The 27,770-nt window shown below is 49.0% G+C and overlaps 1 pseudogene; it reads right to left on the bottom strand.

Moving 5' to 3' along the window:
• LOC138464262 (extracellular calcium-sensing receptor-like) overlaps window positions 1-27,770 on the bottom strand; it is a 73,203-nt pseudogene that overhangs the window by 15,414 nt on the left and 30,019 nt on the right.

Here is a 27,770-nt window from a genome sequence, read left to right on the forward strand (position 1 = left end):
CCTCAGCTTGGCTTTGGAATAGTTTTCCGTCAATTCTGAAAAACTCTTCAAATCATTTGGTCTTTAGGAAATCGCTAAAAACATACTTGTTCCAGTAAACTGCTATGTAGCTGATTTTCTCCCCTCCACTTTCTCTCCTCCAGCGCCATTATACCTTTTGGTGACCGTGCGCTTAACAAGTTCCAATAACATAACATAACATAACATAACATAACATAACATAACATAACATAACATAACATAACATAACATAACATAACATAACATAACATAAGATAACATCCCCCAGCAGAAAGGATGACTTGTGTATCATCAGCATACATATAGAAGGAGAATTTGTAGGAAAGTGTTAGGTCAGCCAGAGATTTCAGACCCAGATTGAAGACGTCTGGACTTAAGGAGGACCCTTGTGGCACCTCCCTGGAAATTGTACTATGCGCAGATTCATAGGGTTGAAGAGGAATTGACACAGTTCTGTCTGAAAGAAAGGACTTGCACCAATCCCAGACTATTCCTCTGATACAAAACATATGGGCTATGGAGCTGAACCAAAAGTATTGAGTGGTATACCCTGTTGAATGCTGCTGACAGATCTAGTAGAATCAGAGCTCAGACACTGGTGCCATCAGCGATCATCCGTAGGTCATTCGTGGCTGAGGTGACTAAAATCTTGATGACTCAGCGGGGCAAACAAGCGACTTGAAAATCATCAAGAGGATGCGTATCCTTTACAAATCTTTGCAGTTTTGTAGAGACAACAACTTCTATGAGTCTACTGAGGAAGGGGATGTGAGAATTTGGGCAATAAAAAACAGCATTTTTGGTATACAAAGAGTTATTTTTAAACAGTGAAGACTTACAACTCAAGAGACTAGAGGGTAGTGAAAAATAGTTTTTGTCTTGGACCACCTTGCAGCAGCCCTCTTTAAAACACAGTCAACACCTTTATATCATATGTGCAAGGGATCCCTTGTTTTCTCATCCTAATCCGGTTTTGAGCCTAAATGTATCTCATTACTTATTAAATGTAAACATACAACATCTCGTTATTGTATTAAAAATAATCACTATTTTATTTTCATATATTAGAAAAATATAACATCTTGTTCTTTCCTTTAAAAACACACTTCATCAACAATCAATATTATTTGTCTGATTTTCTCAAATTATTTTACAATACCACTTATGATACAGCAACTTCTTATTCTGACAAGCTATCTCTTGGGCAATTTGTCGTGCAATAATTCTTATTGATTTTATTATGCCAATGTTTTTAATCACAAGAACAACTTTTCTGTCAGTCTTTTATAGCTTGCGGTACCGACTGATAGTCTTCAATTTACTTTATCATTGATGATTTTCACTTAGCCATCCATTCTTTCATCATTCATAATACACCCGACATGTTTCATTCCTCAACTCAACTCTCATACTATTAGCCAGTAAATTCTTCAGGGGGAAACACAACACAAAAGAAATTGTTTCCAATTGATGCTTGTCCTCTATATTCGCCTGGAATCTAGGCTTCTTTTTCTGTCTCTTCTAATTCGACTCTGAGTCAGACTCCGGATGATGGTCTGTGAAAAACAAGTTAGAAAGACAGTTCATTTAGTAACCAGTCTTTAAATGTAGTTCAACGTCTACATACTTAGTACACCTTAATTGTTTTTCAGATGGGTTGATTACTCCCTATCACATTCCTATTTCCTATCTTGCATCATTCTCATCATGTTTATGAACCTGTCTCACTATGATATTATCGTGACTCTCTCTTCTGATGCCCCTTATAACTCTGGGGAATCTATTTAATAGCAATCTCTTGCTTATCATATTTACCCCTGGGGCATTTTAGGGTGGATCTCCCCTTCCCACGCTTGTTCGTACCAGTTCTTAGTATTGGGTATGACTTCTATTATTTCAGATCTCTTTTTATTGTCACCTTTATATTCGCCTGTGCAATTGTATGGAGAAACAGGATATCACATGCCATTCTATTCCAATATTTAGAGAATAAGTCAGCTTCCTTTTCTTTTCTGTTATTTTCCCCTTACTTTATTATGCTCTATTCATTAACTCAGCGCTTGGTACGGTTGTTATATTGTAGCTCTTGTTTTTCTCATCCGTTTTGTTATTCTTTTTCTATTGTAGGCCCTTTAATAATTCTTTGATTTTTCTGCAGATTATTTTTTTACTCCCTGTTAAGGTGAGATATTTCAATTTTAGTTCTTCACTCTTATCTTCACTGGGTATGTTCGTCGTTCTCATCCACCTCCTGGTCAGTCTCTTGTAATCAGGAGTTTCTGCTCCTATGTTCTTTTCTCCCTTGTTTTATCTTCAGCGTCCTCAGCGTTTCACTTCTGTGTTATTGCCTTTCGTGAGGGTCCGCATTGGAAAAGCAAGTCTTCACGTCCGTGGCATTCTACTTCCGCATTCGTCGCCTCTGACTACTGCAATCCATCTTTCAGGCCTTCGTCTACACTTCTCGTATTCTCGTGTAACTTCTACCTTTAGTGACGTCATCCCATGATCGTTACAGCTTCCTGGGTCCTTTTCTCTAATGTTATTCACGTTCATCATGTTACCTTGGTTACTTGTTAATACTTACAGTTACTTACTTGTTTTTCTTTTTCGTTTGTTTTGGGTCATCATACATTTTCCAATGTTATAACTGTTTTCAGTATATTTATCCTTTTACAGTCTTAAGTTTTCTTAAGTCTCGGTAGTTTCCTCGAGTTGTCATTCAGGTGATTTTAGACGTAGAAGTTTAAACTGCCACATTCTTTCAATTGCCATTGTTCTTCGTCCTTCGCAAATCCTATTCATTTTAGTTGTTTTAGTTTTTTGTTGTTCTGGTCTTTTTTAATTCCACCCGACAAAGTAGGTCACTCAAACAGAGAAGACACCACCACATTTTTTAGAGATGTATGGACGAGGTTCATTATCAATGAATTTCAGAATCTACCACTGCACTAACATTCTTAAGGATGCTTGGAAGGTAGGGATCAAGCAGCGTGCATGTGGGACAAGTCATCATAATGTAAATCAAATGAGGACATAGATGGGACTGAAGGAATACAGTATCGGAAGATCTATACATATTACTTAATTCTGAATTACATCATTGTCGTCCTTTAAAAGGGACATTTAGACCACGTTTGCATGAATTCAAGATGTTATTTTCCCAAGAATTATTGTGATTACTGATCACAAAAAGATTGTGAGGGAGCCATCTGGCTTGATTGTGTCTCTAGGTTGCAAAGTTCATGCCAAGTTGTTTTCCAATAATAGGCAATTAAACATTCTTAGAGAGTAAAGATGTTTTTCTCTACCAGTAATAGTTTGGATAGGCTCATAGTTTCAGAGGAAATCATGTTCTTCTAATATCGTCCTAACTTCACTTCAGCTGTCTCTTAGATGATTTATTGCTTTCCAATAATGTATTGGTCATCCTATTACTAAGTGGAGCTACAGTATCTACCACCTTTGTCATTTTGGTGTAGAAGGTAGCCACCAGTTTGTCGGTAGAAGACATACCTTCAAAGGAAAACATCTCCAGAAAGCCTTATACTTCCACAGTAAATAGAAGGGACAGCCATTATGGAGTAATGTTACCCTATTTCCTAGCTTCTCTGGAATGAATCAATGCTGTTGGATGTAGTTTACTCACGCACTGAATATAAAAAGGAATTTCTACATTTTCTGACCAAGGGAGGAACTGATGAGGTTCAATGCAGTGGGCTGAAAGCCAGCTAGAAAGTGTCTATAAGACCTTGGGTTGAGGGTATGTGTAATTCAACAAACCAGAAATTAAGGTCTCTCAAAATAACTAGTTTAGAAGAATTAGGTAAAGGACATGCAATATACCCAAAAAATCCAGGTAATAAGTCTTAGGTTCACAGTGTAGGGCTGCATATTAAACAAGGCCTGCTGTCATTTCACATGTAAGTGGTTGATATCTCTAAGGAATAATGGAAATGTAACAGAGTCTTGTACTGATTTATTAGATATGAGGGAATCAGTAAATACATCATTTTTTCTATGTATAGTCAAGATCATGATGATGATGAGAGACTAAACCACAGCAAGATGGGACACCATTTGGTCTGTTGATATAAAATACTGTAATTCTGTGTGAGGTAAAAAATGAAAATAGGAATTACAGCCAACTGTGCAGTCCTTAGACAATGGTCAATCCCTTAGTGCAATGGTCATTGGCCATAGCTATATGCTGGTGTATAATCAGTGGCCTGTTGGCACTGCAAACAGAGACAATACACCTAAGTCTGTTTCACAGGGTATGTTGTGCAGACACCATAGGCAGGGTCAGTGCATAAGGAGAATGAGCATGACCTTGTGAAGTTCTGGCAGGTAATGTTCACCAGCCCCTACAGCCAGCTGTTCTGTATTTGGGAATGGTTGACATGCACTCTGGTTATGGATGCTGCATACCATGAAGCTTGACCACATATCATGGCCTGATATGCCTTTTGACCTTTTGGCTCAATGCATGCAGTAAATTGTAACAGGGCCAGTAAACTGACCATTTTAAGAATGGATGGGGGCCCTCTCAGTCTAGTGTGGAAGGTTCAACAGGATGGAAACCAGAGCTATTCCTACCCCAGATGGGAAGGTGGCAGTTGGGAGGGCCCCAATCCCTGCCCTTCCCTTTCTGCCTGTTAAATGCTAATAGTTCAATTCCTGATCACGCATTCCTCTCTATGAAAATGTTGTCCAGTCTCTTTCTTGTATGTACAGAAGGCCACCTTCATTTCTGGTGGATCGCCCATGACAAGGCATCTGACTGGAGCCACCAGGGACAGGCCTCTTGCCAGTCAATGTCCACAGCACTGGTGACAGAGTGAACCACTAGTGAAGTGGCATCAACCAATGTTATAAGTGCAGCATCAATTGCTTTATGCTGCCACCAGCTATTGACTTGCTTACAAGCAGGGCAGATGTGGGACAGCCCCATGTATAATGATGGCACAACGACACAAACTTGGACATTGTTCAGAGTGGTTTGCTTTCTTGTAGGCTTTGGAGGCTCTCCATGACATAGACTAGGACATTGTGCAGTGGGGGGCACTATTGACAATAGTCGGAGGACCTACAAAGAGAAAAGGAGTGGGTTTATCCCCCTCTTTTTGTATTGAGCAGTCTTTGAACCCTCTTTGGTGGGAAAGCTAGGAACCAATAGCCTCTGGGAACTAGTGGGGCAAGACCAATGGGAGAAGGAGAGGAGGATAAAGCCAAGGACAGGAAACAGGAAGGTTTGGGTTGTTCGGATGATATACTTTATCACCTTTCTGTCCCTCTTACCACTCCCCTCTCTTGGAGTGATCACTTTCTCCTTTTTTCCCATCATACCCTCTCTACCTCACAAGCCAACCCACTTCCATCACTGCCACCCACCTTCTCGGTCATCCGACCCATGAAGCGCGTATCAGTTGAGGCTTTTGCTGCCACTTTCTCACCCTCCCACCTCCTTTGGTGAACTCTCACCCTGACACAGCCCTCTCCAAGCTCCACTCTGCTATATCTGATACTCTTGATATCCTTGCCTCTGTCATGAGGATCCGCCAAGCCCAAAGCCAAGTGCAACTCCTGGTACGACTCAGACCTCTTCACCCTTAAACGCAAGTGCAGGGTGGCCAAGAGGAAATGGCGTGCTTCTTGTAAATCCTCTGACAAACTGGCCTGCCGTCTGCTCCAAAGGCAATACCGGCTCTCTGTCCTCACCAAGAAGAGAGCTCATATCCAAGCCTGCATCTCTGCGGCATCTAACAACTCGGCTAAACCCTTTAAAATCTGCAAGGAACTGGCCAATCCTGCCGCAGTCTCTACCTCTCCTGTCCCTTCTCAGGCCCTCTGCACAGCACTGGTGTCTCACTTCATCTCTAAAACTCAGGACATCCTGTCCTCACTCTCCTCCTCTCCCCTCGCTCCCTATACTCCCTGCTCTTCCTCTGGCCCTTCTGCAGCCACTTCTCCTCTCTCCTTCTCTGCCTTTCCCCTGTTCTCCGCAGATGAGGTTTCTAGACAAGTCCGATCTATGAAAGTCTCGTCAAAACAGGTTCACCCCGTTCCTCCAAAACCATCAAGGACCACATTGACACCCTTGCCCCTGCCCTGGCTGATTTCTGCAACCACTCCTTCGCCACCGGAGTCTTCCCATCCCCCCTGCTTCACTCCCTTGTGCACCCTCTTCTTAAGAAACCCTCTGCCGATCCCTCCTGCCCAGCTAACTATCACCCAATCTCCATTACTCCCTTCCTGGGCAAGCTCCTGGAGAAACTGGCCATCTCACAGTTAAATCTCCACACTGAATCTGTTGGTTGTCTTCATGACCATCAGTCTGGCTTCAGAAGGTAATAGGGGGAGAAGCACAGAAACTGCTCTCTGAACATCCGTGAAGACCTTGTCTCCAACCTTGACTCTCTAACACCCCCATGTCCTCATCTTGCTTGATCTCTCTTCTGCCTTTGACACCGTCAACCATACCATCCTGTTTAATTGTCTCTGTGATAACCTAGGTATCACCGGTCAGGCACAGGCGTGGCTGACTTCCTTCTTCTCTGACCGACCCTCCCAGGTCCAACTTGGATCCTTCCTCTCTGCTATCTTCTTCTCTGCCTGTGGTGTCCCCCAGGTGTCTAACCTCTCTCCCTGGCTTTTCAACCAATACCTGGCACTCCTTGCCCACCGCACTGCCGTTCTCTTCCCCAACTTTCAGTGTTATGCGGATGACACTGAGCTCATTTTCAGGCTACCTTCGACCACCTCTTCTCCATCCCTCATCTCTGACTGTCTGTCTTCTATCCAGGAGTGGTGAGCCATCAATGACCTCTGCCTTAATGCTAGTAAAACGGAGATTCTCCTCATCGGCACACCCACTCCCTCCTTTCCTGTAGTTCTCTGGCCGGCCTCTCTTGGCCTCTTCCTGCTCCCACCTGCAAGGCTAAAAATCTTGGGGTTATCTTCGACTCCACACTCTCTTTCTAGCCTCACATATCTGACATCTCTAAGAAATTACACTACCAGCTGCACCTCTTCAGAGGTATTCTTCCTTTCCTCTCCTTCCCCCAGAAGCTCACTGTCTCCAGAGCTCCGTTTCTCTCTAGGCTGGACTATTGCAAAAGCCTCTTTCTAAATCTGCCTGCTTCTACTCTCGCCCTCTGCAATTCATCCAGGACAGGACTGCAAGACTTGTCCTTGGCCTCAAGCCCAGGGATCGTATCTCTCCAGTACTGAAATCTCTGCACCAGTGGCTGCGAGGATTAAGTTTAAAACCCTCTGCATCGTCCACAAGGCCTTCTGGGGTCTGGGGCCTCAATACCTTCAACTCTCTCTTCCTAGATATCTTCCCTCTCAAGCTCTTCGCTCATCCGCCTCCAACTCCCTCAGGGTCAGTTGCTTCTCCAAGCAACAAGTTGGTGGTAGAGCTCTCTCTTTGGCTGGGGCCTTCCTCTGGAACAGCCTCCCTGCCTCCCTGAAAATTGGGGAGAACCATCTTCGGTTCCGGAAGCACCTGAAAACCCTCCTCTTTGCTTCTGCTTTCTCTCCCCCTCTCCCCTGCTAAAGTCCTGGCTGTTACTGAGACTGATCTAGTTACCTGGCCACCCATCTGATCTCTGGCCCTAGCCCTACCAGATGCACGCCTGCACTTCCTCCGTGGCAACCCCTGCACCTGGGGACTGTTGTCTGTATCCCTACAGTCACCCCACCAGCACTTATGTCTGCACTCAAATAAATTCAATAAACAAACAAACACTCACCCTGCACTTGCCACCTGCTGGCCATTCTTTTATTTATCTTGTTATTCTATTATCCCACACATTGCACTTTCGCTTCCCCCCCTGCACTGTTCCTCTTCTCTCTTCCTTTGCACTTGCACAATCTGAATGACACTTGGCCTAGTACGATCATTGTCTGTCTTCCCTCTGTTCCCCCTCCCTTGCCTCGTCATGCCTTCAAACACTTGTGTATAGGCGCGTTATAAATGCCACATCATATCATATCATATCAGAGGTGGCAGAGAAATTGATAGGAAGGAAGACAGAGTGTGTGGAGGAATGTAAAGGTACATTCGAGAACGGGTGAGAGTTTGGTTGGTGAGAGAAAGTGGTACTCTGTGGTGAATATATGTGCATGTAGTGTGGGTAAGAGTAATAGTGAGAATGTAGGGAGTGGATGAAAAGGTGACTGAGAGAGTTAAAGAAGAGTGACTGGAGTTGTGGGGGCAGGGAATTAGTAGTGGAGCTGAGCGCGTACAGTAGTAGTCTAGTATTAGAGAGAGTAGTAGTAAGGTGAGAGTGCAGATTAATAATGGTGGGTGGTAGGAGAGAGGAAAGAGGAGAGGGTAAGATCAACGGGTAGAAAGAGAACGTTTTGAGAAAATTAAGAGGTATGATCAGGGAGTGAGAGATGTGAGACAGTGGGTGGCAGAGAGGGGTTGAAATTAGGTGGTGAAAGGGAGAGTACAGAGGCAGATTGAGAAGAGGAAAGGAAGAACAAAGAAGGAACAGAGAGAGTACAAATTATGGTGTCTTAACCATCTCTTGGAGAAATCCTGGATAGGAACCCTAGATTGTTCCCAGATAAGCATTTGCCTTTAGGTCATCACACATAGCCAGATAGATTTTTAATGGAAGGGGCTACCGATCACTGGAACCAACCAAGGGGTTCAGGGAAGCCTGGGTTAGGGTGCACTCAGTCACCCCTATGGTAGTCATAGAGGGGAGTCCATTAGATACAATGGAGCCTATGATTGTACTATGTGCACCCAGGAACAGTGCCTGAAAGCATAGCTGCAGTCAATTTTAAAAAGGTAATAGGGGGAGTAGTACTGCATTCAAAGATTGTTAAATTCCATTCTGAGGATGTAGTTTATATGGGTTCCTATCATGTAAGGGGCTATAGAACTTATCCTATGGCTACAACTCATGCTTACAAACATTGCAGACAGGGACACTGTAGTGCCCATACCATGATCAGTGTGACCACAAAGTATGACCACATGGCAGGGTCTTCAAGTACTGCCAGGAATACTGCTGCATCCATGGCACAGCCACAGTCCTAGCCGAGGTACAGGATCTAGAGGACATGGCTCTAGTCAGTGCCCTGTAGGAACTGTTTGTAGCGGTGCATGGATCGCTGGTCTAATATAGATAGTGCTCCCGGTGCATGCCATAGGCACCTAGTACAATCAGAGCATAAATTGCATGCTGTCACATATGCCCTGTGGTTACTATGTTGTGGCATGTCCAAACATTCCTCTTTCATTAATACCTCTGTATCTAATCCCAGATGTTTTTTCAGGCTTGTTTTTTATTGATAACCTTTATTCAGCCTGCCGTAAAAACATGCAGTATAACCATTTGGTCCTGCAGGGAGCTTTGACTAATTATCTGTTATTTAGATAGTTTCTGGTCTGTGCGCTTCAAAGAACTGTCTATCATGACTTTCTGTCAGGTTTGTTTATGATTATCTGCTCTTGGGATGTTAATAATTGGCTACACTGTTTTTATACCACCTTGCAAGAGAATATTTATTTAATTTATTTTTATTTGGGAATGTATTGAGCTTGTGACTAGCTTTAAGAAGAAGCAAAAGTGCAGTACAATAATGGGTTAATAAGAACACAGGTAAGGGGACACAAGTTACAACAGGTCTATGTTACACTGCAGTTTAGCAGCGGGCAGTTATTATTGGTGAGGTGTCATCAGCTGGCAGTTTAGATTGGGGTATCGCTGGTAAATGAAGAAAGTACTCTTTGAAGAGGAGTGTCTTTTGCTTCTTGCATGACAGTGAGTGCAACTCTAGGTTTAATGGGTCTTAGGTTCCACAGCCTGGGGGTGTAGATCAAAAAGGCCTGCTTCTTTTTTTGTTGCGTTGAGAGATGGTTGTCTCTGTGAATAATAATAATAATCCTAATAATAACAGTAACTGGGATGCCGCACATTCGAGATACTGGTATTTGCTTTCAAATGATGACAGAAGCTGAGGGACGCGGTACAGATGAGGATTCCAGCCTCACACTTTAACAGCAAGCACTACTCCAAGCAAGTCCAGGAACAGAGAGGACCCAACCGCTACGATCTTATTGTCCCGATCTCCTAACTGGGGCACTACGAGGATATCAGAAGCTATAACTGTTAGTTATCCCAACTGAAGTAACAAAAGTTTTAACAATCTCACCTTGACAGATCGAATGGTCCGCTAGGGAACAATCAAATGCTGCAGTGAAAGCTCCCCTGTAACTGCCCTGCCCTCTCCGACCCGGAATGGGAGTAACCAGGGGACAGAACAAGGCTGCCAGGGAAACCCTCGAGAGGGAAGAAAACCCTGGTCGAGTCCGGGAGCTGCGTGGATCGGGATGGATGCAGAACTGTCCTCGATTTGTGGCAGTGGATGGCAGGCGGGAAGGGTTCTTCTGGATGCACAAAAGAATATGGATGGAATCTGAATAGTATAGCGGAAGGTTGAATAAAGAGTTCTCTCACCAGAGACGGCGGGACTCGAAAGTTGGATGATGGGTCTTTGGTCTCAGGAGAGAGACGACTCGAAGGCGGGAGCTCTACAATACACAATCAGGTAAGTGCTAAAGTCGAGAGAAGGGAAAGACCCTGATATAAAAGCACTTACTCCTAGCGGGTGCCAAAGAAATGACAAAGCCGGGGCTAGAACATTTGCATAGCCGACGGAGACAAGGGCTTGGCGGGTAGATCCGAACGCTAGAAAAGCCAGATTCGAAGGGGAGAGCTGGTGATGAGATCTGGGAAGTAAGAAAGTACAGAGTTAGTAAAGCAGAGAAGTTTGAAGAACTAGTGGGTAGTAGAAAGTCTAGTAACAAACTCACGGAGCATCAGTAGAAACAGAAGCGACGCAAGGAGCTGCCGGCTCTCGTTCTGGATAAAGGGTAATGAGTAATGAGTGTCTCAGGGAGACGTGAAAAGACTAGACTGCTACCCTCCGCTCGGAGATCACCTTGAGCATTACTCCTGGAAGTCGTAGTACCGCACAAGCGGTTACGAGCCCACAGAGACCACCTCCCACAATGTGTAACAATATCACACAGGGTCCAAGCCAAAGGACTACATGGCCAGAGTCTAAACATGACTTTGTCACGATATACAGTGCAACAAAATTGAAGCATGAGTCAAATCACAGAAAAGGTTGTCAAGAACATGGAAAACAATTCCTAGTCCTGATGAAGGCCGTTGTTAGCAATGGGTTGCTGAACTGCTAGAGGCCGAAACACAGACTTGTCGACTGTTTATGGATGTTTGTGTCTGCTACAGACACCAGATACAACAGATTTACTGATTAGTTCCACACCAATTTTCAAAACCCTTCACAATACACAAGGGGATGTATATTGTCAGTTATTTAACAGTGATGTTCGCCTGCCACTGGCCACTCTGCAGATGCTCTGTCCATTCTTCATCTCCACATTTCCCCTTCTTGTCTGCCGAGCCTGCTCCAGGGTGTGCCTACTCTGCCATCTGTCACTCATTCAGTTCTGCAACTTTTGTCTGGTTTGCTAAGCTTCTTAATTTCACACCCCCATGGCCTGTCTCCTCCACGAATCACTTTAATTTCCATGAGTGTTTTCATACTTTGTGCCTAGATCATGGTGTTTATGTCTAGGCAAAAAGGAAGCTGATGGAACGAAAGACGCTAAACATCACCAACAACCATACACTGCACATACATTGAAATTTATGAGGATGTTTGGTCAGCTCACAATGAGCTAGTAACACTTAATCTTAAGGCACTATAAAAGTTATAAGAGAATGTTACCTTACCCTTAAATTACTAGACACACTACTCTGAACAATGTTTTCCCATCAACAAGCTACCTTGTCCATATCCGTTATATGTCTGTCTTGGATGTTGCCGGATTATGCCTTAAACACTAAAACATAGAATTCTACCTGATCATTAGGTATTTTATATACTTTAAAAATAATTTGTCACATGATTTTAAGAATATACTCTGTTTTGTCATTTTTCCTGAAATAAATAAACAAAATATAGATGGTGTAAGGCTTGAATTACTACATGATTTCCAATGGCATTTTCCCATTGTGAAGTGCTTTTGTAAAGGTATTACCCAAATTGACCTTTTGCACAATTGACCTAATTATAGTGGTCCTAATTGACCTTCTGCACAATTGACCTTTATATTATTTTAGTGATTTTATATATGTATTGGGTTGGTTTTGGATTATAAATAATTTAAGGGGATCGGGTGGGGGGTGTCAGAGGGTTTTGGATTGGACAGGGGTTTGCGGGGGTTTCCCCCCGCCTATATGTCCTAATTGACCTTCTAAATTTTGTCAATTCTCCCGAGGTCAATTCTCCCGATGTCAATTGTGAAAAGGTCAATTAGTAAACAACCTTTGTAAATCAGGTCCTAAGACTCAAAGACTAGAAAAAGAAAGCTGCACCCATGCAACCCTTTGTTTTTATATTTCCTTTGTGGCCATTTATATCTAAATTTACAAAAGGGCACACGGATCATAAGGAACAGTTGATGGAAGAAACCATTGACAAAATGTCACACTCAACACAGGGAGTGTACACTATGACTAAGTGAATGCAGAAGATAACCTGAAAGCACATTGTGCCAAGGAACTGTTACCATACACACATGTGCAGCCTTCTTGGAAAGTGATATTTTATTACAATTCTAACAGTCATATTACACAATCAAGGTAATGAATTTCTCAAATATCAAAGTTGACAATGGTGCCGACACAGCCTTGTTAAAGGTGCCCTCATCTACCTGTGTGCTCCCAGCATCCCACCTCAATGCGCTGGTATTGATGACCAGGGTCTTTCCTGGGGTGGCACTGGAGTCATAGCTGCCCACCTTCAATTGCCGGATCGTGCCATCTGGACTCCGCTGCCAGTTTATAATGTCGTACCGGGCCGGGGGGTTGCCATTTTTATCAAAAAACACGTTTGTGTGTTCTTTTTCCAAGCGCACCTTCTTGACGTAGTGAAGAAGCTGGACAAAAAGGGATGGAAAGGGAGGTTGCCGTGAGATCACAATATCATTTATTTTTTTACTTTTAAGGTAAACATTTTGTATTGCACATTTTTCATTCTTAGCATCACATTAGTGAACACAACGTCACTGTGGCCAGGATGAGTACAACTTTTTGGCTAATGAATATGTGCTTAAACTATGCATTCATTTATGTTAATTGGTTTACTGGTGGTAGAAAGTCCTGTTTGAATGACTTAATTTAAAGTCTTCTGTGTCTCTCACTCTTGATGGAGTTCTTTTTACTAGATATTTGAGGATTCTCGACAGTGCTACAAGTGCAGGATGCTCAAGAAAGACATAGTGTGGCAAGTTCAAACCCTGCAAAATGTGTGCCTTGAGCAGTGGCGTGGAATTCCTATAGAATTATGTTCAGAACAGGGGCACTTCTCACTTCTTGCCATTCAACTATTCTATCGGACAACATTTTGCAGGTAATGCGCTACAACCAGCATTCTACATAGCTCATTTGCCTCCAAAGTTATTCCCAACAGAAACCCATGTTTGCAACTCACCTAGACTTTACGGTGCACTCTGCCACACCTTCCACATGACTCATGTGTTTATAAGAATGTTTGCATTTATGAAGCTACGGCATGCTGTAGAAAGAAGGGTGAACAGACCGAGCGAGATGGAGACGAATACCATGGTGAGGGGAAGAGTGGATGAATGGGAGACCTGCTGTCAGGCAGTGGTGTAGCACAAAATGTGGGCCCCCTGTGAGCCATGCTGAGGTGGCCCACCCCAAGGTCAGCAACAAAGCCCTGGCTGTGCCACACTCCAGGCGGCCTGGACCACCATACATGCGCAATATGCATGATGTTGATGCCCTGCAGGGGAACACCTTGCAATGCCCAAGGAGCTAGATATAAATATGTGTTTTAATGAAACATTAAATATGTCACCTAGAGTAGAAACAAAGGGGCTGTGCCTGGTTCCAGGCACTCAAAGGTACCAGCCAACTCTGTTTGTGGCTAGTAATATTACGCACAGTAATGATATTATATGAAAACATGTTCATGATGGCTCTGGAAGTATATGCCAATATCCCCATGTGCGAACCTTATCTTGTTGGCGTTGTCCTTAATGCCAGTAAACATCTCCTGCCACAGGAAGAGAACATGATATTGCTGGTTGCACAAACGCATGCCCAATTCCACCACCACCATGCAATAATACTCTTCAAGATGACTTTGCCCTTAATGCTAGTAAAGCATGCAATGCTACAGTAAGGAAACATTTCCTTGTTTGGCTGCACAAATGCCTCCTCCTACCATGTAAGAACACAAATCAATGTACTTTTGCCCCTTATGTGAGTAAAAAATTCCATGCCACAGAAAATGTGCAGCCTGCCTGCTTTCGTGCACTACATCCCCCAACCCTTAACACCCATCCATCTAATGACATTCATCAAGTTGACTTTGCCCAACAATGCCAGTAAAACATGTAAGAAACATAATGTTCCAATAGCTCTTGCTTGGGCCCCAACCTTACATCCACACATTCATACCCATTCACCCACTAGTCACTCAAACAGTGAAATAAATACCCCAGGAAATCCTTGCAAAGCAGCTTAATACAAATCCATTTGTCAGGCCAGTAGATTATAGGCAACCGTGTGGCTCATTGTTTCAGGAGGCATATAAAGATAACACACGTGACTTTAAATAATGCATTTGGAATGCCTTAAGTGGACTACAATCAAACATGGGATATCCAGCACAACATGAGAGTTTACAAGCATTCCTCCCTTCTCCCATCAAGAATAGTTGAAACCGTATTACTGCTGAGCTCTGCTAGCAGAGTCCCGGTGTGAGATCGTACGTAGTATTTCTGCATCTGCTTTCACCTCCTAACAAGGAAAGCATTCTTGTGTGCCTCTGGACATGTATGTGCTTGAAATGATGGTATGACCTATTAGTGTGACAGACAAACATGTGTCACAGTATCCGTGATGCTCAATGGCAACCCCAAGTCATATAGTGCAGACAACATGAGTGAATAACCAGAGGCTAGTGACTGTATCCAAACAAGCAGTTCACACAGAAAAAGATGCAGATAAAATACTTGGTTTAACGTTGTTGAATGATTGTATCATTGTATCATTGTAATAGTGGCAGATACCTACTCGCCAGTCGAATGGCAAACCTAGTGTCTCTAAGGTTTGCAAAACAATTATAGATCTACTGTGAATGACGCTCAAAATGAGCTGTTGGAGTGAAATTCCACTGGATGATAAGTCCCGTCAATTTTTCTGAAAAATTATGCAAATAATCTCTAGTTAAATCTATTACTTGTAAATTCTCCTCAACTTTGAATGCGATGACAACATAGTTTTTTAATACTCAATTGGTCAAGAATCCAAACAATAATTAATATGCTGATGCAGTTCTGGAGAACTCACAATGTTACCTCCATCAGAGACATTCTTACTTTTCAAAAGAAGGGATTGGCCAAGCAGAGGAATGCCACTCCACATGTACAAGTTTTAAACCATGTCTTCTCTAAATGGGGAGCATAGCAAACGGGGGGTTTTGAAGTCAACAGGTGGAACTTGCACACAGAAACATGGGCTTGATTGATGAGTTTGAATACATACTTGTCAATGCCAACTACTTGGAAACAGGTGCCATGTCCTGGGCTGCCAATGTCATATTTCAGTTCTACAAAAGCAGCTGTTTTTTACAGTATACCAGCACATTAACATTTAAATTGTGGTGGAGGTATGTTCACAGCGAGTTTGAAGTCTTCTGAATGCAAACTACCATGAAAAGTCAATAGGATGAATGGCACATAGGAGCAAACCAAATGTATCATTAAAATGTTTTTTAGACAAGTGTGTGCATGTGAATGAGTGTAATCACTTTTTCATGCACATTCAAAATGTAACATAACATGCACATTGCACATATTAGCAGCTGACTAACGAGCGCACAAGCTCAAGAGTATTATTTCTGAACCAGTGTTCTGTTGAAAAATCAGATTCCAACAAAAACGTGGCTGTAAGAAGAGTTCACTCAGACCTTTAAGAACTATTGATATTCAATTTGATCAGAGGCTGAAGATTGACCTTTTTTTATACTTATCAAATTCCTGGAGCAAAGTACATGTGCCTTGTCCTTTTGCCTTCCTCTTGCACTGATATGTTTTGTGACTGACAGCTGCACTGATCCGGTTTAGCCTAATATATATGCCCCCTTACTGGGCATAATTTGCAATGCGTGTTTTTCGATTGCATTTGATAGCCCGATGACGCCAGGGGGCCGATTCATGGAACAAACGTGCGCCGAAAATCTACGCGCAAGTAGGCGCAAGCAGGCGCAAGCGGAAAAAAACAGGCGCACGCGCACGCGTGCGATTCATGGAAGTCCCTGCGCGTGTTCACCGTGCGATGTGCGCCAAACCCGTGCATGGCGCACAAGTCACTGCAACATCGCGAAAGGCGTGCGCGACGGTGCGCGACGCGCACAGTGAAAGCGCACAACCTCAGCGCACACAGCAGAAAGTGGGCGGGACATGGGGCGTAACGCGCGGAATGTGGAACAACACGCGAAAATAAGGGCGTAACTGGGGATGGACTGCACGGAAGCAGAGGTAACGCCCACACGCACACGAACCACACGTATTCATGGAATGGAATAGGGCAAACCCACGCACAGCCAAAGCCGCGCACAAGCTGAAACACGTCCGCCACACGAAGGCAGGCGGTAGAGTCCCAGCGCATCAAAAAAGTGGCGCCGCGGGAAGTAAAATACGCGATTGAGCGGGGTACTTGTATTCCGGGGGTGCGCGGGAAGTTACACACGCGAATGAGCGGGCTACGTGTATTCCGGGGGTGCGCGGGAAGTGACACACGCGATTGAGCGGGGTACGTGCATTCCGGGGGTGCGCGGGAAGTTACACACGCGAATGAGCGGGGTACGTGTATTCCGGGGGTGCGCGGGAAGTTACACACGCGAATGAGCGGGGTACGTGTATTCCGGGGGTGCGCGGGACGTTCCACACGCGATTTGGCCGGGTACGTGGATATCAGGGGTGCGCGGGAAGTTCCACACGCGATTGAGCGGGGTACGTGTATTTCGGGGGTGCGCGGGAAGTTCCACACGCGATTCGGCCTGGTACGTGGATATCAGGGGTGCGCGGGAAGTTCCACACGCGATTGAGCGGGGTACGTGTATTTCGGGGGTGCGCGGGAAGTTCCACACGCGATTCGGCCTGGTACGTGGATATCAGGGGTGCGCGGGAAGTTCCACACGCGATTGAGCGGGGTACGTGTATTTCGGGGGTGCGCGGGAAGTGACACACGCGATTGAGCGGGGTACGTGTATTTCGGGGGTGCGCGGGAAGTTCCACACGCGATTCGGCCTGGTACGTGGATATCAGGGGTGCGCGGGAAGTTCCACACGCGATTTGGCCGGGTACGTGGATTTCAGGGGTGCGCGGGAAGTTCCACACGCGATAGAGCGGGGTACGTGTATTTCGGGGGTGTGCGGGAAGTTCCACACGCGATTCGGCCTGGTACGTGGATATCAGGGGTGCGCGGGAAGTTCCACACGCGATTGAGCGGGGTACGTGTATTTCGGGGGTGCGCGGGAAGTTCCACACGCGATTCGGCCTGGTACGTGGATATCAGGGGTGCGCGGGAAGTTCCACACGCGATTGAGCGGGGTACGTGTATTTCGGGGGTGCGCGGGAAGTTCCACACGCGATTCGGCCTGGTACGTGGATATCAGGGGTGCGCGGGAAGTTCCACACGCGATTGAGCGGGGTACGTGTATTTCGGGGGTGCGCGGGAAGTTCCACACGCGATTCGGCCTGGTACGTGGATATCAGGGGTGCGCGGGAAGTTCCACACGCGATCGAGCGGGGTACGTGTATTTCGGGGGTGCGCGGGGAGCAGCACACGTGAATTGCACGTGTGGGTCCTCCCAGGTGTACCCTCTACACCCTCCACGGCCCCTGCAGGTGGCTCACACCACAGGGGCCTACCCAGCACATGTCCTGCAGGCACCCCATCCACCATGGCCATGCCCACCAGCCAACCCACATATCAACTAGCACTACTGCCCACCAACGCATGTCCCCCTGCACCCCCACCCCCCAGCAGTGCAGGGGCAGCCTCAAACAGGCCCCCACTCATGTCCCCCTGCACCCCCACCCCCTAGCATCCAGGGGCAACCTCCACCAGGCCCCCACTCATGTCTCCCACCCCCCAGCACTGTGGGGCACCTGCCAGCAGGCCCCCACCCATGTCTCCCACCACCCCCACCCCCCCAGCATCCAGGGGCACCCTCCACCAGGCCCCCACACATGTCTCCCAGCACCCCCACCCCCTAGCATCCAGGGGCACCCTCCACCAGGCCCCCACTCATGTCTCCCACCACCCCCACCCCCCAGCCACCAGGGGCACCCTCCACCAGGCCCCCACTCATGTCTCCCACCACCCCCACCCCCCCAGCATCCAGGGGCACCCTCCACCAGGCCCCCACACATGTCTCCCAGCACCCCCACCCCCTAGCATCCAGGGGCACCCTCCACCAGGCCCCCACTCATGTCCCCCTGCACCCCCACCCCCTAGCATCCAGGGGCACCCTCCACCAGGCCCCCACTCATGTCTCCCACCCCCCAGCACTGTGGGGCACCTGCCAGCAGGCCCCCACTCATGTCTCCCACCACCCCCACCCCCCAGCAGTGCAGGGCACCCTCCACCAGGCCCCCACTCATGTCTCCCACCCCCCAGCACTGTGGGGCACCTGCCAGCAGGCCCCCACCCATGTCTCCCACCACCCCCACCCCCCCAGCATCCAGGGGCACCCTCCACCAGGCCCCCACACATGTCTCCCAGCACCCCCACCCCCCAGCATCCAGGGGCACCCTCCACCAGGCCCCCACTCATGTCTCCCATCCCCCCCACTCCCCAGCAGTGCAGGGCACCCTCCACCAGGCCCCCCACTCATGTCTCCCACCACCCCCACCCCCCCAGCAGTGCAGGGCACCCTCCACCAGGCCCCCACTCATGTCTCCCACCCCCCAGCACTGTGGGGCACCTGCCAGCAGGCCCCCACCCATGTCTCCCACCACCCCCACCCCCCCAGCATCCAGGGGCACCCTCCACCAGGCCCCCACACATGTCTCCCAGCACCCCCACCCCCCAGCATCCAGGGGCACCCTCCACCAGGCCCCCACTCATGTCTCCCATCCCCCCCACTCCCCAGCAGTGCACGGCACCCTCCACCAGGCCCCCACTCATGTCTCCCACCACCCCCACCCCCCCAGCATCCAGGGGCACCCTCCACCAGGCCCCCACACATGTCTCCCAGCACCCCCACCCCCCAGCATCCAGGGGCACCCTCCACCAGGCCCCCACTCATGTCTCCCATCCCCCCCACTCCCCAGCAGTGCAGGGCACCCTCCACCAGGCCCCCACTCATGTCTCCCACCACCCCCACCCCCCCAGCAGTGCAGGGCACCCTCCACCAGGCCCCCACTCATGTCTCCCACCCCCCAGCACTGTGGGGCACCTGCCAGCAGGCCCCCACCCATGTCCAACTCATGTTCCCCACCCAACATGTCATCACAGTCCAGATCCCTGGTCTCTATGGTCAGCCCCCAAATGCAAAACACCCACCCGAGTATTGCATCCACCCACTCATATTCTGCAATTACATCACAGAACACCAATTGCAAGTTCCAAAACAAACACATGTCCCTCACATACACCCAATGGGTGTCAGTGAATCTCAAAACACATTACATGAAATGCATGAAAACAATGAGACACCACACATTGAAGTGCAAAAAATAAATAATGTATTAAAGGAAAGATGAATAGAAACAAAAATGAAGAAACTGAAATGTGAATGCAAAAAAATGATAAGAAGCATGTCCGTCCAAAAAAAAGAAAAAATCAAAGAATATAGAAATCCAAAGTAATGTACTACAAAGTCAATGTCCACCAAACAAAATCCAATGTGAAAAAAAACATAAGCCATTGATCCATGGATAATTTTTAAAAAAAAGGTATGTACAAGTCCACAACTATGTACAAAGCAAGAAGCCAGGGTCCATCATCCCAACAAAATAAAGGAAACCTAACTAACTACACTAACTAATAAAAAAAACTATATACAAAAATGTGGCCAATGTCCAAAAGGTCCAAATGAAATAAAAACAAAAATGAAACTTAACACTACCTACATAACTATGTACAAGGGCAGCGGGCTAGTTCCACGGCTCACTTCTGGATGTGCCGGGCCAGGGCATCATCGAACTCCTCCTCTATGTCCCGGAGGCGGTCCTCCTCCATGGCCCCGAGGGTCCGCAGGGCCGTCGACGTGTCCACCTCCAAAGCCCTGCGGATTGCCTCGAGGCACTCGACCCGCCTCAGGGCCCTCTGCATGGAGTTCTCCGCCCTGACCATTGAGAGCCGTGCCTCTTCCGCCCGCTGCCGCTCCGCATCTATGGCGTGGCCCAACCGCTGCCACACGGAAGACACTTTTTGTCCTGGGTCCTCCTGCCCTCCGGCCGATGCCTGCCCCTCCGATGTCGAAGGCCCCGAGCCTTCATGGCTCCCACCATGGATCTGCTGCTGCTGTGCCTCTGCCCCTGCACTGCCTCCTGCTGCCTGCACATCCTCCGCCGGCTGGGGTGCAGTCGTTGACGTGGCCACCCCTGCTGGACGTCCGACTCCCGACTGTGGCAGGGATGCCTCCTCCACCAGCCTGGCCGCACCGTCAGAGGCAGCTCCACAGGGCACCCAGGTGACTGATGGGTGGGAAGATGGCACAGAGGACGACTGGCGCTTAGGGGGTCCAGCTGAGGAGGGGGTTGTGGCAAGCCCCATCAGACGGAGGAATCCGGCCTGGGTGACCTGTCCCAGCAGGCTGACGTGGTCAACGAGCCATTCGAGATGACCTGCAGTCTCTTCATGAAAAGACTGCAGGTCGCCTCGCATGGCCCGTTGACGCAACGCCACTCCAGCCAGGACAGGCTCAACCCGGGCCTGGATAGCCACGTCCGCAGGCAGGGGAAGGCCAGTTGACGTCAGCTCATCCCCTGCCTGAAAACTGGTCTGGACATGGGCATCCCTGCTGGTGCAAGATGATGCAGGGACAGGATCAGGGACAGGATTGCACACAGGCACCTCCGCGGCGGCCTGTGCTGCCTCCTGTCCCTGGTCCTGCACTGCACCACTAGCACCAGTGGGATCCCCACCCCCAGACCCCGTCTCCGGTGCTTGCACGGCCTCCTCCTCCACCAAACCCCCCACCAACCTGGATGACTCTGTGCCATCTTCCCCCGTTGGGCCCTGTGGGGTCCCAGCTGCCCCTTCTGCTGCCGAGGAGTCCAACTGCAACCTCCGCCTCTTGGACCTCCCCCCGGCAGCTGCGGCCTGGGACGCGGCACCGGACTCCTCACTCCCCGACGAGATCACAACCTGGGAGGGGAGCCGGGCCTTGCGTCTCCGGCTGGCGGTGGGATCCCCGCCGATGTGCTCCACAGCACCTTCTCCGCCCTCTTCATCAGTTGACGCTGCAGACAGGGAGAAACAAAACACAGGCATCAGGGCACTGTACAATGTACACATACACACATGACAGTTGTACATGAGTGGCATTGGCAAACCTCTGACATGTCATCACAATCCCCAACACACATGTCATTACAACTTGCACACACGAGCCATACCACAGCCATGTTGCAACTGCCAACACCATCCATACACATACAACAGCATCAGCAGGCAAAGGTGAGCCAGACATCACATGCAACACAGGAAGTGCACCACACATGTACACACACCACCACACTTGCATGCATGTGTACACCTCTGCTAAGTGTCGCAGTGTTCAGACGGGCATCCATGTCACATCTGCCAATCAGGCTTCCACATACCGCTGTCACATGCATCCATGTTGCATCACTGTTGCACCCTTGTCAAATACACACACATGCACATGTACACAGCGCTGATACAATCAGCTGAAAACAACATACATGCGTGACATCACGGACATGTCTACTCACATACACATTCATACAGACTTGTGTGCCCACACAACTGCATTTGGCATGCAAGCCCACACACACAGGCACCATCCATGTCTCACACATTACAGCCCTCGCATGTGTCAGCCCCACGGCCCTGTACACCCGCACCCATACTCGACCCCATACAAACAGATGTGCAACCTGCACACTACTGAACAATCACCACACGCACTGCTCACAATCAGGATGCATGTACACTCACCGCTCGACTCCAGACGGGTCTGCCTCTCAAGGACCTGGACGTGGAGCGCTGGGGATATGTGTTCCAGGACCCTCATCTGTTCTTCCGACAAGTGGCCCCGGCGCCCCTTGGCATCCGCTGCGTTCAAGAGGCGCCGGGCCTTGGTCAGGGTCCTGGACCTGAAGTCCACCCAGCGCTTCTTGACATGTTGGAAGTCGCGGACTGCCACCCCCTCCGCATTGATGGCAGTCACGATGTCAGTCCAGATCCGAGTCCGTCCTTCCTTGTCGGCGCGGCAACCTCCGAAGAGGGCATCATACTGGCCCAGGACTTGCTCCACCAGGACACCAACTTCGGTGGCACTGAAGCTGGTGCCCCTCTGCCTCTCTGGCCGGGGGTTGTCAGTGGTCACAGATGGAGTTGGCCCCGACATGACAACCCCAGAGGCAGGAGTGGGTGGGCAACTGGGTCCTGGGGCTGGGCTGTGGAGCGATGGAATCCCAGTCGGGAGTCTTTGGTTCCAGCAGGGGTGGTCACACCAACAGCACCCCTGGCTGATGTGCAGGCAGCAAATGGCAGGGCACGTGGGCAGCAGGCAGTCAGGCAGCAGCAGATGGCAGGTGGGAGCGTGCTCGGGGCTCTGGGGGGCAGTAGTTCGGCCTTCTGGGCAGGAGCGTGGTCTTCCGTGTGCTTACGCGTGGCCAGCTTGATACGGAGTGATTAGGCACGTGAAAATTCTGCACGTCAGCGTGTAATTCGAGGAAAGGCCCTTAGCGCGTAAGCGCGTCTGCACGCATACGCATTTTCATTGGACCAAAGGCCCTCAGCGCGTGAGCGCGTCTGTGACGTGACGTGCGAGGGAGTATCCCTCATTGCACGTGATGACAGTACACACGTGGATCCCAACCAATCGCGTGTGAAAGTTCACGGGACCCCGAAACACACGTACCCCGGCCAATCGCGTGTGGAACTTCCCGCGCACCCCGAAACACACGTACCCAGGCCAATCGCGTGTGGAACTACCCGCGCACCCCGAAACACACGTACCCAGGCCAATCGCGTGTGGAACTTCCCGCGCACCCCGAAACACACGTACCCAGGCCAATCGCGTGTGGAACTACCCGCGCACCCCGAAACACACGTACCCAGGCCAATCGCGTGTGGAACTTCCCGCGCACCCCGAAACACACGTACCCAGGCCAATCGCATGTACGCTCGCTGCCCTCCGATCACACGCGATGACACCAGAATACGGGAAACCAACGAGTCCGCCCACACGGAGGCGTCCCGCGCCCGCGCACAGCATAAAAGTGCGCGCAAACAACAAACGCGTATATACAGCGACGATGAATGCCCCATTTGTTGCTGCAGTGATTGTGGGACACCGCAGGAGGAGGAGAATAGCCAGGGCACGCATTTTTGCACCACGGACAGGCCTTTTTGGGATGCCTGACGACCAGGTCTACGGCAGGTATAGGTTTCCACCCCATATCATCCTAGACCTGGTCAGGGAGTGGGAAGATGACCTCACATCCCCCACCCTTTGCTCCCAAGCATTGAGCCCCTTGGAGAAGCTGCTCAATGTCTTGCATTTCTTGGCCACTGGGTCGTTTCAGCGGACCACTGCCATAGTGGGGGGGGTCTCACAGGCCACGCAGTCACGCTGCCTACACCAGGTACTGGCAATCATGACAGCGTGCCCCTCAGTCCGCAGGCACATATACATGCCCAGAACACCCGCAGAAAGGCAGGCCGTTGTCCTGGATTTTTTCAGGGTGGCACACTTCCCCAAAGTGCTCGGTGCCATAGATTGCACCCATGTGGCCCTACGTCCACCTAGGGCCACTGAGCACATCTACCGAAACCGCAAGCACTGGCATTCCATCAATGTACAGGTGGTATGCGATGCAAAGGGAATCATCACCTCTGTGTATGCAAACTACCCTGGCTCCACCCATGACAGTTTCATATACAGAATGTCCGCCCTGAGCCGGGCCCTGGAAGCTGGGCAGCATGGCGACACATGGCTCCTAGGTGAGTACAAATGCCCTTGCACATGCATGCAAGTCACACACAGACAAATATACCAACCCCAATAATCTGAACAATTATCACCTCCCCAGGGGACAGTGCCTACCCTCTGAGCAACCACATGATGACGCCAATCCGGAACCCCACCACACCACCCCAGGTAAGATACAACGCTGCCCATATTGCAACCAGGGGCATAGTGGAGCGCACATTCGGAGTGCTCAAGTCACGTTTCCGCTCCCTTGACCGCTCTGGTGGGCAACTACTCTATGCACCAGCAGTTGTGTGCAGGATCATTGTGGCAGCATGTGTCCTGCAACACGGCAGGGCGTCCCGGTGGACATGGTGGTGCCCCCACATCCCCAACCACAGGCACAGGCGCTGCCCATGGGAGGGGACAGGGCACGTGGCGAGGTAGCCCGGACCCAGCTTGTGGCCACATTTTTCACCTAAACTCCCACCCCTGCGGAGTGCACACAGGCCTGGCACATACCAGGTGACAATCGATGATGACAAAGTGACAGTCAACTGTCACAACCCTACCACCCTGAGATAGTTGCCATGGAAGTGCCACATTGTCTGCATCCCTAGCTACTTAAACACAAGCTATCCTGTGCAACCAAAATGCACACATATGACATGTGACATGACATGAGCCATACACAAGTATTACAAGGCACAATGAGGCAGGGGGGGGAACAAGGGAACACAGAGAATGGTACTACTAGGCCAGGTGTCATTGTGATTGTGCAAGTGCAGGGGTAGGGGGAAGGGAAAAGTGCAAGGGGGGGGGGGTCCAGTACAGGGGAAGTAGGCCAAACAATTATACATAGGTCGCCTGGTGGCAACTGCTAAGGTAAGTGCAGACGAGTGCTGGGAAGGGAGGGCTGTAGGGATAGAGAGACAGTACTGCAGTGCAGGGGTTGCCAGGGTGGCAGTGCAAGTGGACAGTGGCTGGGCCAGGGACCGAGGTTGGTGAGAGTGGCCCAGTTGCAGCTCCTGTGCAGTTCCAGTGAAGAATTCTGCAAGGGAGAGGCAGAGAGTAAGCAGAAGCAAAGAGGAAGGTCTTGAGGTGCTTCCTGAACTGGAGATGGTTCCCCTCAAGGTCAAGTCAGGAAGTCGGTTTGAGGGGGAGGGCCCTGCTGCGGAGAGAAACCTACCCCCAGCTAGTTGCTCTGAGAAGCGGATGACCTGGACATGCAAGGTGTGCATCACACACACCTGCAAAACAGGCCATGGCCATCACTGTCATGACAGTCAAACCCTCCCAAACATCAACATGACATGGCAAGCAATACCCATACACCGACCCAGTAACGATAAGGTACACATTTCCATGTCCTAAATGTACAGTGGCATCGGACAATGATGCCTGACCCGGAATCCGATGAAATGACAGACCAACAAAATGTCCCACCAAAAATAAGTCGATTCCTAATGCATTACAACAGTCGTAGACGTAACATCACAATGAATGCCTGGCTATATGCACATGATGCATTGCAAAATGAACACTGCAGCTCATGTGTGCAATGTCCTACTCCTGCATCACACTGCTCAGCGCACAGCACAGTGAACAGCCATTGCGTGTGATGCACACCCTGAGCATCACATCTAAGTGACAGACTACATCAAACATCAAATTAGGCATGTACTCGAACCATAATCGGTCACAGAACATGTGCTGGCGGGACACAGTGGCCACCAGAAGGCAAACAGTGTACACGTGGATATGCAAGGGTGGGAGTACATGGAGTGCATCCGAGTGCAAGTGTGTGGTTCTGCAAGGACATGCACTCCACATATGCATGTGCACTCAAGTGACCATCAGTGTTCCCTACACATCACATGTGAACATCCACCATGTGTACACCCCAGCATGTCAAACCACTACTATCCCCTTGCACCTGAAAGGAAAACACAACACATCAACAGGCATTGATCAGCAGAACACAACATGTACATAGGACAACAACATTACAATGTCAGAGTTCCCATCACACTGCAGGGCAACGCAACTATCAACAACAACCCCCCCCCCCTCGCAAATGACCATGACCCACTGAACAACTGCACCTGGGTCATGGAGCCTCCAACCCTCATTCCCACCTGGCCACAGGATCACCTTTACCCTTCGTGTCCATCTCCCACCTTGTGTGTAAAGAGATGCCTGAACCCTCAGAATCCACACTCATTTCCAAAATCACATAATCCAAGGCATGAAAAGGAACCCAAACACCCTCCAGTAGATGACTTGACATAGCAGTACGTCTCAAAGGCCAAGTACTACCACAATGATGCAACAACCAAGGTAGCACAGCAAAACAATGTCACGACTGGATGTGAGACATGTGTGGTACATGACATAGGATGATGCACCATGAATGGATGTGTACTGTCACAGATCCCCTGTACAGGCGCTGGAGTCTCATGAAACAACCACCCACACCATGTCCCGGGTGCCTGCAGGGTCAAACTCACACAGGCCCCTGAGATCCTGGTGGGGAAAGAGGTTCAGGGATATGCAGTCTGGACAGGTGTAGACACACTGGATGACTGGAATGCGTGGCAGGTGAGGGGAGCAGGAATGACACATGAAACCAGGGAATGCACGAAAATGTACAACCTGCATGAACACATGCACAATCCTAACAAACTTGGACATCATTGTCATGGCCTTCTGTAGTCCAGGCTCAGGAGTGGTACGAACCAACCACCCCCTCTAGGGTTTTGGCGCCTGCAAGTTCGGGGCTTACACAGGCATCCGCAACCCCAGTGGGGAAAGAGGGTCAGGGAACATTGCTTGGATAGGCATGGGAAGCAGGAACACCGGGTAGAGGGTACATGTTTCGAAATTGCATAGGATCAAGGGTGATTAGGGTAAAAAACATACCAAATAGGACCACACATACATCCATGCATCAGTACACTCCCCAGCAAGCCTATGCAGGGCAGTTTGTAAGAAAATACAACAAGACACTTAGCTCTGGTTTTGAGTGCTGGCCTCCTGCCTGCGCACTCTCAGGTCCGGTTACAGGAGCACTGCAATGCTGCAAAGAGAGACACAGTCAGCAACCAGTACATGCCAATTACACAAAAACACAACACAAAACATGCCCCATAACAACATACACCTCTACAAACAGAAAATCTGTGCTCCATGCTTCGTACCCATATATAACATCAACCCTGTGACGGGTCATTCACAGTCAATGCAGTAAGTCAGCCGCTGGTGGGTGCGTGGCAAATGGAACACCAATGTGTCACAATTCACACAACATGCAATGTTCCCTGGGTAAGCAGACAGACCCATATGGCAAGCCATGACTACAGATCAAGTTGCGTACCACCATGACCAAAACAAAGTTGCCAGTGCATTTATCATGAAGTACGTGGAATAGACATGCACTGCACCCGAGTATGTCCCTTGCTGTATGTCCCTGTGAGCTGCCC

This window comes from Ambystoma mexicanum, chromosome 1p, assembly GCF_040938575.1.
Source record: "Ambystoma mexicanum isolate Mex_15411 chromosome 1p, UKY_AmexF1_1, whole genome shotgun sequence".
NCBI lineage: Eukaryota > Metazoa > Chordata > Amphibia > Caudata > Ambystomatidae > Ambystoma > Ambystoma mexicanum.